The following is a 15,326-nucleotide window of genomic DNA, read 5'->3' on the forward strand; positions in this document are numbered from 1 at the left end:
TGGGTCCTTAAGACAATATAATCATTTTCTCTGTGTGTGAAGGTGTAGAAAGTGCTGTCCAAAGCATCCAAGGCAATGCAAGAGCCTGTGCCATTGCCACTCTGAGTGCTGCTCTTGCAGTGTGAACCTGATGGTCAGTGTCGTACGGCTGCGGCCACAGCACGGGAAAGTGCTCGAGGATGCCCAAGGATGCAAAGCCAGGACAAAAGGGGGACAGCAGGAGCCAAACTTGGTGTAGTCTCGTTCACACTGCTTACTGGGAGGGTGTCTGGACTAAATTATTTCCAGAACTGCATACAGGTATTGTTTCAAAGGGAACAGATTCATTTGCTCCAAAAAAGAGCTGGGGAATGAATTAACATGACTGCAGAGCGGACAATGTGGAACCAAGACCTGTGAGTGAAAATAGGGCAGACACACGCAAAGAGCTGCTCAGCATCTAAGGTAGGAGTCAGATGGAAGGGAGGCTTTTAAGTCCAAATTTGCAATATGGCTCTCCTCCCATAGCTGAAACAGATATTTCTTGGCCTGGGATATGCCCAAATTCATTTGGTTCGTCCCTTTGTACCTGAAGCCTTTGGACACCCACTGCAGTTCTTCCACCAGCGTCCCATGCTCAGCGGCTCAAGCGCCTGAGCCTGCCTAGGACCAGGAGACACACATGGGGCTGCGTGTGACCTGCCCCGTCAGGGCACTCCTTGATGCCAACCAGCTCGGGCTTTCAACGGAGCAGACTCTGCCAACTAGGTCAGAGTAATGTGGTTCTGCCCACGTTTGCTGGACACCATAGCAGTTAGAGCTCTCATCAAGGAACTGGGAAACCAAATTCCTTGCTCTGAAGGAGCTCAAGCCGGTATCTCTTTGCTTTTGCCGGTGTACAGACACTATAGATGCTGTAGCTACATCTACATAAGTATATTAAACAGTTCTAGGACACCACATCTCATTGCTCTGTATTGTGAAATTATGACAGCATTAGCTTCGGCTGTGTCACATTCCGGTTGGCCTAAGTGCATGAGAGTGGTCATGGGCACCTTTCATTTGCTGGCAAAAATCTAACCCAAAACGTTGCGTACTGTGCCTTTGTGTCATTAAGCGTTTGGGGTTTTTTATTTATCTCATTAAGATACTCCTTCTCCATGTTTTACCTGCTCAAAAACAAGGTCAGAAGCAATTGTCCTAGTGATGTGGCTGTTGGGTAGGTGAGTTTTGTCCTTTAGTTAGATTCCAGCAAGGGTGAAAGGATGTAGCCATGGTTATAGCTGAGGGTAATGAGAGAATTTATTTGTGGCTGTGTGAGACTGTGAAAAAGACACCAGGGCAGGTTAGTTGCAGTTGAATGAGTATAGGGGTGGTCAGTCCATGGGGAGAAGAACAGCTTAATGCAAAAGTCTGCAATTAATTATTTTAGAATATAAAATGGCAATGACTAGCATTGAGATTTAGCTGACAGAACATCATTCCAGGCTGTAAGCCGATATTGTGGCTAGAGGTAGACCTCCTGGCCACAGACCAGCTTCTTTTTTCATCAGCCACAAGGCAGAACTATTGCTTCTCAGCCCCCCAGCCCACAGGCATCATGTCATGAAACACAATTCTGCATGTAAAATTAAGAAAAATAATTCAAGCATCATCCAACAAAATGCAGGGGGGTGCTAAAGGGAATTCTGAATGCCTTGTAAGGCACAAAACTATTAAGGGCTAAGATTTAATAATGACCTTGTCATGTCCTTATGGCAGATAATAGCCAAAGATATGTGGCATTTCTTGTATTCTTAACAGGCTCCAGTTTTCAAGCATTTTCAAATAAACATGTGACTGCTGATTTTACTCATTTGTTAAACCCCCTTATAAATCAGATGAGACATTCAGGCAATTTCCTTCATACCTGGAATATGCTATATTCCTTTTTAAACTTAGAAATATTAATGAGCCAGGTTTTCACAAAAATAAGTTGTGCCTGGGTGACCTGGGAAGGCGTGCATTATAAACCAGAGATACCTGCTCCAACATACTGCTTGTGCAGTGCTATGTACTGATGGGCTGTCCTTCTTGCTGTCCACCATGCCTCTCCACAGGCTCTCTCTGACAAAGCTGCAAGGACAGCCTATTTCCATCTGCCACTCAGCTCAGATCTGGCCCCTTTTCAAAACCAGTCTGGATATACTGGGAGCATGCCCATAGTGCTAAAAAGACTACGCCTTCCTCTTCTACCAGTTTCTACCACAAGTTTTCAGTAAGTTTTCATCATCAGTCCTTATTTCTGAGGAACAATGAAAATGGAAAGAGTTAATCAGCTCAGAGTTTACAAAAAAACCATGTTGCTAATTTTAAACTCACAGTAAAAGGCTACCAAGATGTATTTATTGATCACATTACAGGCATAAACTGCAAACTACAGACATTAAATTAGGAAGTTTTACTAAGCATACTACTGCAAGGGATTATGAACACGGAAACAAATGTTTAATGCATTGCAGACAAACTCTTATTAAACAAATTCAATCCATTTCTCTTCTATACTTTCCATTTTTAATAGAGGACAACATATTGTGTGGTTGCTATGGATATTTAATCAAAAGTTTAGCAAAAAAGTCTAACACACCCCTGTCCAAGTACACTTTTTTTGCAACTTCTCTACCTTCCTGTCACTTCTTTGCAGTGTGACTGTGCTGCCAACCAGCTCATCTTCCTCTGCATGCCTAATAGTGATAGCTCCATTTGGAAGAAGCAGTCCTACAGCTGAGTGCCACAAAATCAGAAGAAAACTATTTTCCTTATTATTATTGTTGTTCTTACTATTTTTCTTCTGCTATCTCTGATGTCCAAGTGAAACTGCCAGGGGTTTTTAAAGAGAATTTTATGCCACAAGACCAGAACATTGTCATGGGCAACAGGAGAACAAGTCTGGGGATCATCTTTCTCGGATGGTTTAAACAGAGCAGAGATTGCTTCTGTTGAATTCCCTGGAGAAACAAGAAGCACGCTGATGCGGTGTTAAACACACATGGAGCACCATGGGTGTGAATAAGGCAGCAACCAAAGGAAGATAGACAGTTTTAATTCTACTGCTGGGGTAACAAAGGCAGTTATTAAAACGGGAAGCTATGTTACAAAACATAAACCAAACCACTTCAGTCTCATCCTTCAAACAAGTATAGTCTCAAGGACTGGTCTCCCAGAGGTCTTAGCGGGAGTTGCAGGCCTCCACCCTCAAGGGTACGTGTAAAGACGCTGCTAAGAGGTGCTAACTGGAAAGGTGGCTGGGCGGTTGAAGGTTCTCCTGTGCTTGGAGGGTGCTACAGCTGGGAAGTAGGCACTGCTTGTACTTTAACGATCCCATCTTCCATCTGCAGGAGCAGGAGGACACCTCCCGTTGCCCAGGCGAGTCATGTTCCAAGCAGCCCTCCTGGCCCCCTTGCAAGGAAAAGCTCATTGTCATGGGTGCAAGCCCGCGCACGGCTGTGAAGACACTGTCTGACTCTGTGCAAGTCACCTGGCTTCCCCAAGCCTTTTATTCTGTGCCTGTGAAATGGGGACCAATGCACTTGCAGGCCCTCGTGGGTCGCCGAGAAGGCCTCAAGATGGGACTTGTGAACACCCAAATATACATTAAAGCCTCCTAGCAGTGCCAGAAATGTAGAGCTGGGAGCAAATGATGAACCATTAAGCTCCGTTGTGTTCATGGTGTGTATTTTTTCTGCATTTGATTATTCACTGCTGTTTGGACACACACTTGTGATGTCACACAGTAGTACTGCTTCTTCTGCTTAACTGAGTTGAATATTTATGGTGGGAAAACTCTAAAAAGTGTCATTCTTTTAAATCAAAATGCCATGGGAAACTTGGGAAAGTGACTTCAGTAAAAGCTTCCACTGATGGAGCATCTTCCAACCCTAATTGGTTTGGAATTCCTTGGTCATTTTTAAGTTAAATTGCTGTTCATTTATCCATGCCTCTCTCACATAACCAATGAAACAGCTATCTAGATGTCTGCTCAGAAACCTGAGCTGTTATTTAAAGCAATAATGGAGCCTGCTTTTTTAATAATTCACTGCATAGACTTATCTTTTAAAAAATCTCACTTGAGCTGATCACTTTAATTCATTTTTTTAAAGATTGCCAATCCCAAGTTATTAACCATAGTGAACTAGATACTCAAAATGATGACTTTAAAAAAAATAAATCTGTTCCTGCATGCCTCCAGGGTTTCAGGCTGGTGTTGTTGACATATTGAATTTTACCTAGAGTTGTGAATGCTATAAACTTATCACTTCTCTGGAGGAAAGCTGAGAGTGTAAAACAATGCCAGCTGCTGCAAAGTTGAGAAAAAAATATTTAAATATTAATTAGATATAAGAATTGGAAACACACAACTTTAATTGTGCGCTACTGTTTGAAATGGAAAAGTAGAAAACAATATTTCTATTTGGAAAGGAAAAGAAAATATTGGCATCCAGAGTATATAGAGTCAGTTTTGTGCATAGAACTCTTTTCTCAGGGAACTGTCTCCCCATAAGAAACTTGTCAGCTTTAAATGACAAATATATTTTGCATAAAACATAAGTTTTTCCATCATAACTATTCTAGAACACCTTTGCATGGGACAGAAGCCTGAAAAAAACAAAAAAAGGCAGTGTTTAGGAAATCTTCCAAGGCAAAAGTTCTTACTCTTTTTTTTTTTTTTTTTTTTTTTCCTTCAGAAGATTTCATTTAGGTTTAAGTGGAAAAGAATTGGACAAGGAAATGAGGGAATTCCATCATGAAAAGTATTGCAAGGCACTGATACAGTGTTGATTTGTTATGAGTGGTCACCCTCCCTTATCCCTACATTGCTTTCATATCTCTTTGCCGCAGGTTACTCCCCATATGCTGCACAGGCTGAACACGTTGGCCTCTTAGCTCTGCTGGTGTTTTCCTCCAAGAAAACGCTGACAAAAGCTAAGTTTAGGAGGTTTAGACTACTGTTAGTTTCAAATCATAAATCCATCTTTTGAGCTATAGAAGTGCATTGGTAGTTGAGGGAAAAATTCCTGAGTAGTGCTGCATTATGGATACCTGTGCATGCATCAATGAGTACTGTGATAGAATAAGATAGGATTAAAATTGTCCAGTGCTTTTTGGAGGGAAAATGGAGACTTGGTCTGTACAAAAGTCTGTAAAAACACAGTTTCTCTGGAAAACATTTTTAAAATTCCAGTTTATATTTAAATTGACAATACTTAGATTTCTCACTACTATGCAATAACCTGTGCACTGCTTCTTGAAGTAGCTACCAGCTTCCTTCGTGCCTGTTTCCAAGTGAATGACATTGGACAGTGCGTGACTGGAATCATGTAGGGCATTGACAGGATTTTCAATCAAAAAAGCATTTATGTACTCTCTAGTTTTTCCATCTTTTCAAAGATCTGGTGAATTTCAGAAAGATAATTCTGATGGGAGGTGATCTGTTTCCTATCTATGAATGGAGCTCCATGACTTCTACCCTTGGGAATCCAGTGCTGTATTGTTCTAGTCATTCCTAGGGAGATTTAAAAAACAAAAAAAGTAAAACTTCTTTTTACTGACTTCTTGAAGAACTTCTGAGAGATGAGATTAAAAGTGTCCTCTTTAGCTTCAGTCCACTAATTGCATTTGTGTTAGTTCTGTGCACAGAACTCTTTTCTCAGAGAGCTGTCCCTGCATAAGTGTCTGGTGAGCTTCAAATATAAATATTTTGTGCATAAAAGATGACTTCTTCCAAGTGGCCTCATTCCAACTATGTTTCAGTTTAAGGCCTCCAAAACAGTTAAATCCTGTGTCTGTGGGCTGCAGTATTCAGCTGCGTTACCTGTGGGGAAAGAAGCAGAGTTATTCAGGAGAGCGACTACTAAATCATCTAGACTGTAAGAGGATTATATATTCACACAAGCTTAAACATAACCGAGTGACTTAGCATTTACATATAGAGCTTCTAATTGAATTTTGTCACTAAACATTACAAACACAAACTCAAGAACCATTTGACTTTCATTTATCCCAAAGTGCAGCCTCTGCAACAACAGCATTTTGAGAAAATAGGCTTTGCCTTCAAACAGAAAGTTAAACAGTATTCCAGAAAGAGATCTGTAAGTGGTAAAGAGCTATTTACAGCTTTCTTGTGCTGGAAACTCACTGTGGTCGTCTGCAGCCTGTATCTGGACTGCCTGCATCTAACCGACGCATGCTGCCCAGAGCCTGCAGAAACTCCTCATGAAAAAACATTCAGGTTTTCTTTTTCAGAGCACAGTATAGCATAATGCCAAGGAGCGTTTTTTTAAAGATGAGACACCGACACGTGCGTCTGGTGTTCACAATACTAGATATCCCATGCTGAACATGACAAGAGCTGTTCACAATTACCAGATGGGTTTAAAAATGGGAAGCAGTGTAGCTCTGTGCCTGGCGTGATCTGCCATTAAAGGTGGCACCAGGCTTCTGCTGTTATAGTGCTGCTGGGCACTGGTGTTTCTAGTGCAGCACTGCACAGGACCTTTGTGCCCTGACCTCTTGGCAGTCTCCAACATACTCATCCTCCCGATCACTGCCCAGTGTCAGGCAGCAATGACATTCCCCCTTTTGAAGCGCTGGAATTGAGACACAGAGCCTTGCCCCAGGGAAAAGTCGGGGACCGAATATAGATTGTGGAGGTCTCAAGGTGGCATCTTCACAGGGGTTTTGTGCTTTCATTCAAGGGGCATTTCAATCTGAAAGGGCAGAAGCACAAATAGATTTGGTGGGGTGCATTTCTCCTCTTAAAAATGGAAAGATAAAACAAGTTTCAGAGGAAGGTTTGTAAAAAACCTCATCAGTTGAAAGCTACAGCCACTTTTAAGATTTTGAGCTTTGACAGAAGGGGTGTTTATGTGCTGTTTTATATGAGAGGAAGTAATGAACATAGTTGATGGAAGGCAATAGGGGAATGCATGATCACCTTTAACACAGCAATGTGTAAGAAGTGACATGCAGGTTATACAGATAAAGGAGTTTAAGTAAAAAACTATTGCCTGAAAGAGAATTTTAAGCAGTTCTGTCTAGAATATAAAGTAGGATAATTATTTCCCCACTAAACTGGTTTCTGACAAATCTTTTGGAGTCAGTTTCTGCTGAGAAACAATGACCAGTTGTCAGAATTAATGGGACCAGCCTATTCCGTTTCAATCTTTCAGAGGACTAAATGCCCCTTGACACATGGCCTACCACTGCCTCCAGGTAGAGCATGCTGCATGCTGTCTTCATCTATCCCTTTCTCTAATGTGCAACATCCCCGTGGATGGAGACCCAGCCACCAAAAAACAGTGAATTTTCAACTCCTCAGCAAGAGTCACAAGGAAATGCCTTAGCTCTGGTAGAAATACTGAGAATGCTGTTTTCTTTTATTGTATAATCTGAAATACATTAAAATGATGTCAATTAAGAAACAGGTCAGACCTTGATTTCACAGCAACCATCCTTTTATGCAGCAGTTTGAGAGTGTACACATCCTGTTCCTGCTTCATTGAAAGCATGTTGGTAGGTCTGTTACTTCCCACGGGGTGGCTCTGTCCTTGTTGTGGTGTGCATTATGCAACTTTCCAAAATCTTGGTGTATTGTTTCTGCCTAAGTGACCCACAGTCAGGATGTAAATTGCTTTGTTTTCAAATTTAGAAACCCAGGTGGACTGGTATAGGTGGTATTCAAGGACAAGGAGGGGGTGCCAGCTAGGTCTTGACTTGCTGGCTGACTCCCACTGAAGTCAGTGAGCATGGGGTTCCTAATTATCTTCAGAGGATATAGGCCCTCATTAGTAAATGGGCTGAAGGAAAGAAGGAAAGGGGTTCCCAAAGCCCCCAAACTCCACAAGGCAGGAAAAGTCAGAAAGCAGTTAGTAATTCAGTGCCCATTTACCACATGCTGTACTATCAGGTTGTTTGGGACTCTGGCATACACTACCACTCTCACAATATTTAATGCTGAGAGGCAAAACAGTGGATAACTCTGCACTTATGTGCAAACATATCTTCCCGGGCCTTTTTTGCTAGCATATGCTTGCAAATCTTGAAGTTGTGCACATGCTGAGGAAGCAAAGTCAGTCTTTTTCAAGACGTGATGTGATTATCTAGCCTGGCACCTGGGAAGATAAACCATGGTCAAATTGTTCTTTTCAAAAGATTCATGTTTAAAAATTAATTAAAAATGGATAGCCAGGACAGTCTTTCATTACCACTATAATGACAAATGCCTACCCATTCTCTTTCTCATGCATCCAGCCCAAAATCACTGTTAAAATGTAAAAGCTGTAATGAACAGCAGGTGACCTAGATGGACAGCTGCATCAGAAATTAAATTAGAGGAGAGGAACAGAGCATTTGATGAAGTGAAGCTATTGCTTGAGGCCCAAAAATATCTTGGGAGAAAACTGGGCCGCACCCTGAGCTCATGGGGCACACACAAGCTCCCGCAGCCCTCGAGGGAGGCAGCCGGCAGCCCAGCCCTGAGGGGCCTGAGGAGCCTGAGGGGCCTGAGAAGCGGTGGGGGTGAGGTGCGTGCTCCGCAGTGTCAGCCATCCTGACTAGCCGGGCCGCCCGCGACCCCTCGCAGGAGACGGGGGGACCTGACCAGCTCGGCTGCGGCTAATGGCCGCCTGCCCACAAGATGGCGCCCGCGGGCTGAGGCGCAGGGGCCCGCGGTTGCACAAAGCTTGTTCCTGTCCCAATTCCATCCCGTTCGTTCTGCTTCTCCTGGCTGGACTTACTACTTTCAACCTCGTTGTTTGAAACGGGGATTACCTCCCTGCACACGTCTCCACTGATGCCATGACTGATCTATCACACTAAAGAGATGCAGCTTCCGTTTTGGTACAAAAAAATATTTTCCTGCCCTTTTATATCCTTTTTGCACTCCGAGCACAAACTTTTCTTCCCGGATGAGGAATGCAAAACTGCCCAAGGATTACTCCTCTTGAATCATGTTAGCGATACCTGCTGAGATCAGCCTCTCCACAGGCAGCAAGGGCTGGACTCTCAGGAACATTTCTGCTGCACAGTGCAATCTCATGACAGTCTGGCTCTGAATGTTCTCAACACAGCTAGGAAGTCTTTTTTTTTCTGGGCTTGGAGAGTGTAGCACTGGGTGCTGTTTGTGGAAGACAGTGTACTCGATCCATGACAATGTCAGAAAGAGGCTCAGAAGAAGGACTTTATGAAGAAAGAGACTGAAATAAGCAAATAAAATGAAAATAAGAGACAAGAAAACTTATTAGCATTTTCTTGTAAAGGTTTTTCTAACTACTTTTCGCTCTATTCACCTAGTCATTTTACTCCTGTTTTTTAAGTTCCAAGCCTGTAAAAGCTCAAGCTCAAATTCTTCCCTATCTACCCTTTTCTTCAGTGAACTCTCAATTAGATCATTTTTTTTTCTCCTTTCAAGAAAAGGAACTGTACATATAAAAGTCCTCTGTCACAGGGCTTTAAACAGACCCATCTCTTGCGGTTTCAAAAGCACAGGGATAGAATGATTTTTCTTCTGGGCCCATTAATTGTAAAACATTTGTGGATGCTGAGAGGTAAGTAAAGTAATCAGCAGCATCTGTTTTCTATTTACTGGACACACACCTTCCAAGAAAATACGCAAGGCAACGACAAAGGTTTTTTTCCCCTGGGTCCATAATCTCAAGCACGGCACTCTGGGGGGAGGACTGAGCTCCTATCGCATCCACTCCACTGAACTGTCATTTCTGAGCAAAGCTTAGCCTCTGATGGGTTTATACAGATTCCTTAGCAGGTGGCCAGGCTCCAAAGCAGCTTTCTACTACTGCTGCTGGGGCAGCTGACAAACTCCTGAAAGAGAATAAAGATTTTTATTTTAAGGTGCTGAAATAAAAACTGTAGCTCTGCAGGAAAAACATGAGCAGTGGGATTGTCATTTCCCAGGCGTTTCTTACTTCTCCAAGTATTTTAACACTGAAAACTTTTCTGTCATAACTTCTTGCTTCATTTGGCTGTACTCTGCCATATGCCCCCGTCACTGGTGGAGTGAGAAGGGGCAGCGTTGGTAGTTGGGTCCTCTGGTGCTTCCTTACCTGGTAGGAAGGCGGAGGGTAAATCGTAAGGCACTGGCTTTCTTTGTATCTTTAATCAAATAACTGTGTTGGTGATCTGCCCATCTGGTTTGACAGAGCACAGCAGCATTTCATACCAGCTGATACTCTCCAGGCTTTGGGCGAGCCAGGAGCTAAAACACATCTGACTCGATGTTAATGAGTGGCCTTACTGCCTTCAAGATTTACTACAACTGACACATGCTTAAGTGTGGAGCCGCACTGTGCCCCTGCACAAGCTACTGACTCCCAGGTTAGCCAGCTATCTAGAACTTCATTGTCATGGCTGGTAGTAGATACCTTTGATTCTCCTGTGCACGCAGGCTGTCTGTGGCACTGACAAGCTGTCTAGGTTGTAAAATTCCCCTGAGCATTGTTCTGTTTTCTACTGACCTCCATTTCTTTTGAATGCAAACTTGCCCACAGGTTTGCCATATGTTCAGGTGGCTGCAGTTCTTATCTAAGAATCCTGTATGCGTATGTAAGTAGATTTATATAATGCATATGTGTCTGCTTGTTAGACTGTAAGGGACTTCATGTATTTGCATCTTCTGTGACATCTTCTCTTGTTTTGGGAAGAAAAAGAAAAGGGGATGATGGTGTATTGTAAATAAATTCCTTTGTATTTGAGAAGCCGTACATTAAATGGAACATGCTACAAGTTCATCCTATAGTTTTGATGTTCTATTTGGAGTCTGAAATTATTTTCTAACTGGCTCAGATGCAAGCCAAGTTTTCCCAAAAGATTAGTTCCTCTTCAGAGTCTAAAAAGAGCTGGATTTTTTGAAGTTCACATATCCTAGGCAGAAGAACTTATGGCCAGACTAACCCAGGTCCTCAGAGGTGACGACAGGCTAGAATCCACTAGAGTGACGATGGCAGTTTAAAACTCTCTGCCTCCGCCCTTTTAGCTCAGTTGCTGAGGAGAGGGGCTCTGAAGCAGAGGATAGCAGTGGGGGACCCTTCTGAAAGCCTCAAAAAGCCCACAGCAAAACTACAAGCTGAGAAGGCAGGAGTCCAGGGAAGGGGGAGTGCCTCAAGCCGCCTCCCTCCCGAGTGGGAAGAGTGAGCCGTAACAAGGGTAGCGGGGACTCAGAGGGGACACAGACTGGAGTGACAATGCCCAACGCCCCTCACCGAAAAGAAAAGAGCAGACCCCAGGGAACACGATCGACCAGGAGCGTGGCGTGGCAGTTTGGGCAGCATTTTGTGTGGGCAGTTTGCGCGGGTAAGGCATGCGGACAGGGCATAGTCCCTCTCCTGGCTCTAGAGCTTATCTTAACTAGTTGTCATCTCATGTCCTCCACGACTAGACTGAGCTATGGTCTCCACTCGGGTCAAAACCACCACCAGAAAGAACGTGGTGACCCAGACAGAGCTGCTACGCAAACATGCAGCAATCCAGATCCCAGGCTGCAGGGAGTGCCTGAGCCTGTCAGTCGTGTCGGAGGGCAGCAGTGACAACACCTGTGTGTGCTGTGATCAGCTGGATGACCTGCTCAGCCTGGTGACTGAGCTCAAAGAAGACGTTGAAAGATTAAGAAGTGTTAGGGACTGCAAAGGGAAATTGATGGGTGGAGTAGCACCTTAGCACCCCTGAAGCAAAAGGAGCAAATGGAGGCTCCAAAAGAGTCAGGCGATTCCTCACCCTCTTGCTACCAGGCAGAAGGAGGGAACCTAAGAGATGGAGGAGATTGGAAACAGGTCCCTGCTCAGGGAGGGACCTCCCGACCTCCCTCACCTTCCATAGTGCCCCTTCACAACAGATATGGGCCCCTGGAACTTATGAATGAAGCAGAGAAGGATGATGAAAATGAGCCAAATAATGAGGAAAATGAAGGTCCACCAAGGCTGGGTTGCCCTAGACCATGTATTAAAAACAATTCTAGAAAGAACCCCAGACAGGTCATTGTAGTGGGTGACTCCATTCTGAGGGGTGTCGAAGGCCCGATATGCAGACCAGACCCGCTTCAGAGGGAAGTCTGCTGCCTTCCTGGGCCCAGATGAAGGATGTCCCAGTAAAAGAATTAATTAATTAATTAATTAAGTCTGCTTTGGACAGGTTTGAGTCCTGCTTCTGCAGAGATTTGTGCTTCACTACCCTGATTTTGGTGAGCTCAGGCTGGACCAGGGCCTGGGGCTTATTCAACACAAGCAGAACCCGTGGTAGATGCTGAGGTGGCTATGATGTGTCCTGCAGCCAGCTGTGGGTTAGGGAGATGACCAATGTTACATGTTTAACTGTGTATTTAACAAGGTCTGAATGATTAAAATGTACAGAGAAGATATCCTAACCTTGAGAATAGATACATCCTGGCAGAAATGCTCGAACAGGGTGGGTAAGAAAGAACAGCCTGGCTGGACAACAGAGTTGGGAAACAACCAAGGAGAAGAAATTGTCCTCAAAAGACTCATGACCATAAAAGGGAAAAAGGAGTAGGGGGCTAACTCTCCAAACAACCACCAACACCCACCCAAGACCCCTGTGCATGCATAGTGTAGTTGTGCAATGCCAGCATTATGTAAATATAGTAGATAGGCAGAAAGGTGGAAACTTCTTGGAAAATGTATGAATATTCATGTCTTTAAAGATGAACTTTTGTTTTAGTGTATGAACGTTAGGTGGAATGATCCAGCGCTGCAATAAAGAATGCCTGCCTTCTAAAACTTCAAACTAAGTCTTAGAGGGTTCTTTTGAGACCAAATTTATGGTAACAGATGGGCTGGGCTTAAACACAGTTTTGTCACTTATGGAGGCAGGCAGGCTGTTGGCCCAGACTGCCCAGAGAGGCTGTTCCGTCTCCATGTTTGGAGGTTTTCAAGACTCAGCTGAGTTAAAGCCTGAGCAATTGTTCTAAGATCAGAGCTGACCCTGCCCTGGGTAGGAGGTTGGACTAGGGACTTCCTAAGGCCCCCCTCCTACCTGAGTCATCCTATGATTCCACAAGAGCTTTCAAAAAAGCAGTGTTCCCTTTATCCTTTTTTTGTTGTTGTTGGTTTGGGGTTTTTTTGTTTTGTTTAACTAGCATGATCCTTTTTGAAACAATGGATTTAGTTTCTTTTAATGGCTACACTTAATTAATTTAGATTTGTGCAGTAAATATCAGGGGGATTTCTCCTGCTGCAAGTCAGTAAGAAATTTGAGACTTTATTGCAATGTTTTACACATCTATTTTTCACATACCATTTTAGATTAAAAAAAACCCCAAGCAAAACAAAACACATGGCTATTGTGGAACTATTAGGTAACTCTATCCTGAAACCAAGTTAACTTAAACTAAGCCTCCCTTCCCAGAAAACTCAAATGCTCCATCTAATAGAAAAGCTTCCTGCCTTTTTGGGGCATGTACCCTGGTGAGGTAAAGAAGTATCTTCTACCCATTTTAGGAAAGGAAGCACAGAAAGATATTAAATAACAACTTTTTTGGTCCTGGTGATATTGTAGTGAGGATCTGGACTTGAGACAACTTTCTCCTATCCCAAAGCTGCTGTATTGTGCTTCCCTCCCTGGGCCAGAGCTGACATCTGGAAATGTCACGCAGAGGTTTGCATGGATGTGGCACAAGAGCCAGGCTTGGGATTCCTTGCCTTCTGGAGTGATGCTCCCAGGACGCTTGGAAATGAGCCTGGTTCTGGAAACAGGAACAAATCACCTGGTAATAACTATTTTCCTAATGGTGAGGCCTTTTACATGTGAGCACTGAGATAGTATTACAGACTCGAGCCTAAGCACATGTCAGAAATTGGAAGGAGGAAACAAGGCTTTTAGAAATAATAATGTCTCCACAGTATCACCACAGGGAGATAAGGCTTCTCCTGTTTTCTACGCATTAAAAATGCTGTTATGCTTACACTATAATAAGTACAACATCTGTTAGACAGTCTTGGCTCAATAATATTGTACACAGTTGTTTTCCTGCATGTCATGAATTTCCTCTGTGACATTTAATGGGCAGCCAAAAATGATTTTTTCCTTTAAAGTAAATCCATTCCATTTACATTAGCCAATGCTGAATCACTTTGAGTTAGAGACTAGAGAGTAGGTATGGTGGGTGGCATATGTTATTGGAAGGAAGAGCTCAGTCTGACAGCTCTAAATGCAACTATCATGCTTTTATAGCTGGGGGAAAAAAAAAATAAAAAGAAACAACCTTTCTTTTGCTGAGCTCCCCCAAATATGCCTTCACCTTAGAACAGAGAGTCTCATAAGCAGGCAGCACTTACTGCAGCCTGGGTATTGACTGTAACTTGGTTGGAGTGCTTTTATTTGATCTTAAAGAAGAGAAGGAATCAGGCAGAGGCACACAAGACTCCCTGTCTCTAACACCACTGATGCTATTCTGGGCAATGTTCAGGGAATGGAAGGAGTCCATTTTGCTACATGGCACCAGTTTTGTTCTGCCTGCTTGGGGATGGGTCAGTTACATGGACTGCTTTTCATTGGCTTGCTTTTTTCATTCACTGCTTGTCCTGCCAGAGGATGATACAAGTCATAATTCTTCTCAGACCAGGAGATCAAGGCTGTCTGGGTGTTTTTTAAGGTAGCTCTTGCAGCTTCTTCTCTTGTAGCTAGCAGCTATTGCCACAAAGATTAGTAACAGCATGTGGAGAATAAGGATGGGATGAGGAGCAGCAGCCTAAACTGGAGTTCATTGAGCTTGTGTGCTACCAAGCTGTCTGCACTCCGCTGACTACCCCAGGAAAACCTGAGCTCAGTGAGACTGATAACTGATTTACAGCATCTTTGCTTTAGCTCCTTCCATCTTGCCATCACACACACATGTTTTAGGAAATGAAGTCTTTTCTGTGGGAAAACAACAGGTCCGCGTCAGGAAGTGTGAATAGCTGCAGTGTAAAGAAGAATGTAAAAGTCATGGAGCACCAGTGAGATCCCGGGAGCTACTGCATGCATTCAGTCAAAACCAAAGCTGAAATGCTGAATATCAAGTACAGTGAGTCCTTCAGTCACCTGCAGATGAGATATACAGATAGTATGATAATTTTGAACAACAAGTATGTGCAGGCAAGTTGTGAAGGCCACAGTAATACCCATACATATAATGAATAATGTCTTTGAAAACAGATTGTCCCTTGCAACCAAGAATCTTGAAGAGTAAGCTACTTAAAATGCGTAATGTTGGAAAAATCATTCTTCTAACAGATAGGAACAAAAAAGGTATAATTTTTAACATATTTGCTGCTGGTGAAGACTTTCTCTTATCTACTTTA

This window comes from Strix uralensis, chromosome 5 (assembly GCF_047716275.1).
Source record: "Strix uralensis isolate ZFMK-TIS-50842 chromosome 5, bStrUra1, whole genome shotgun sequence".
In the NCBI taxonomy this organism is placed as follows: Eukaryota; Metazoa; Chordata; class Aves; order Strigiformes; family Strigidae; genus Strix; species Strix uralensis.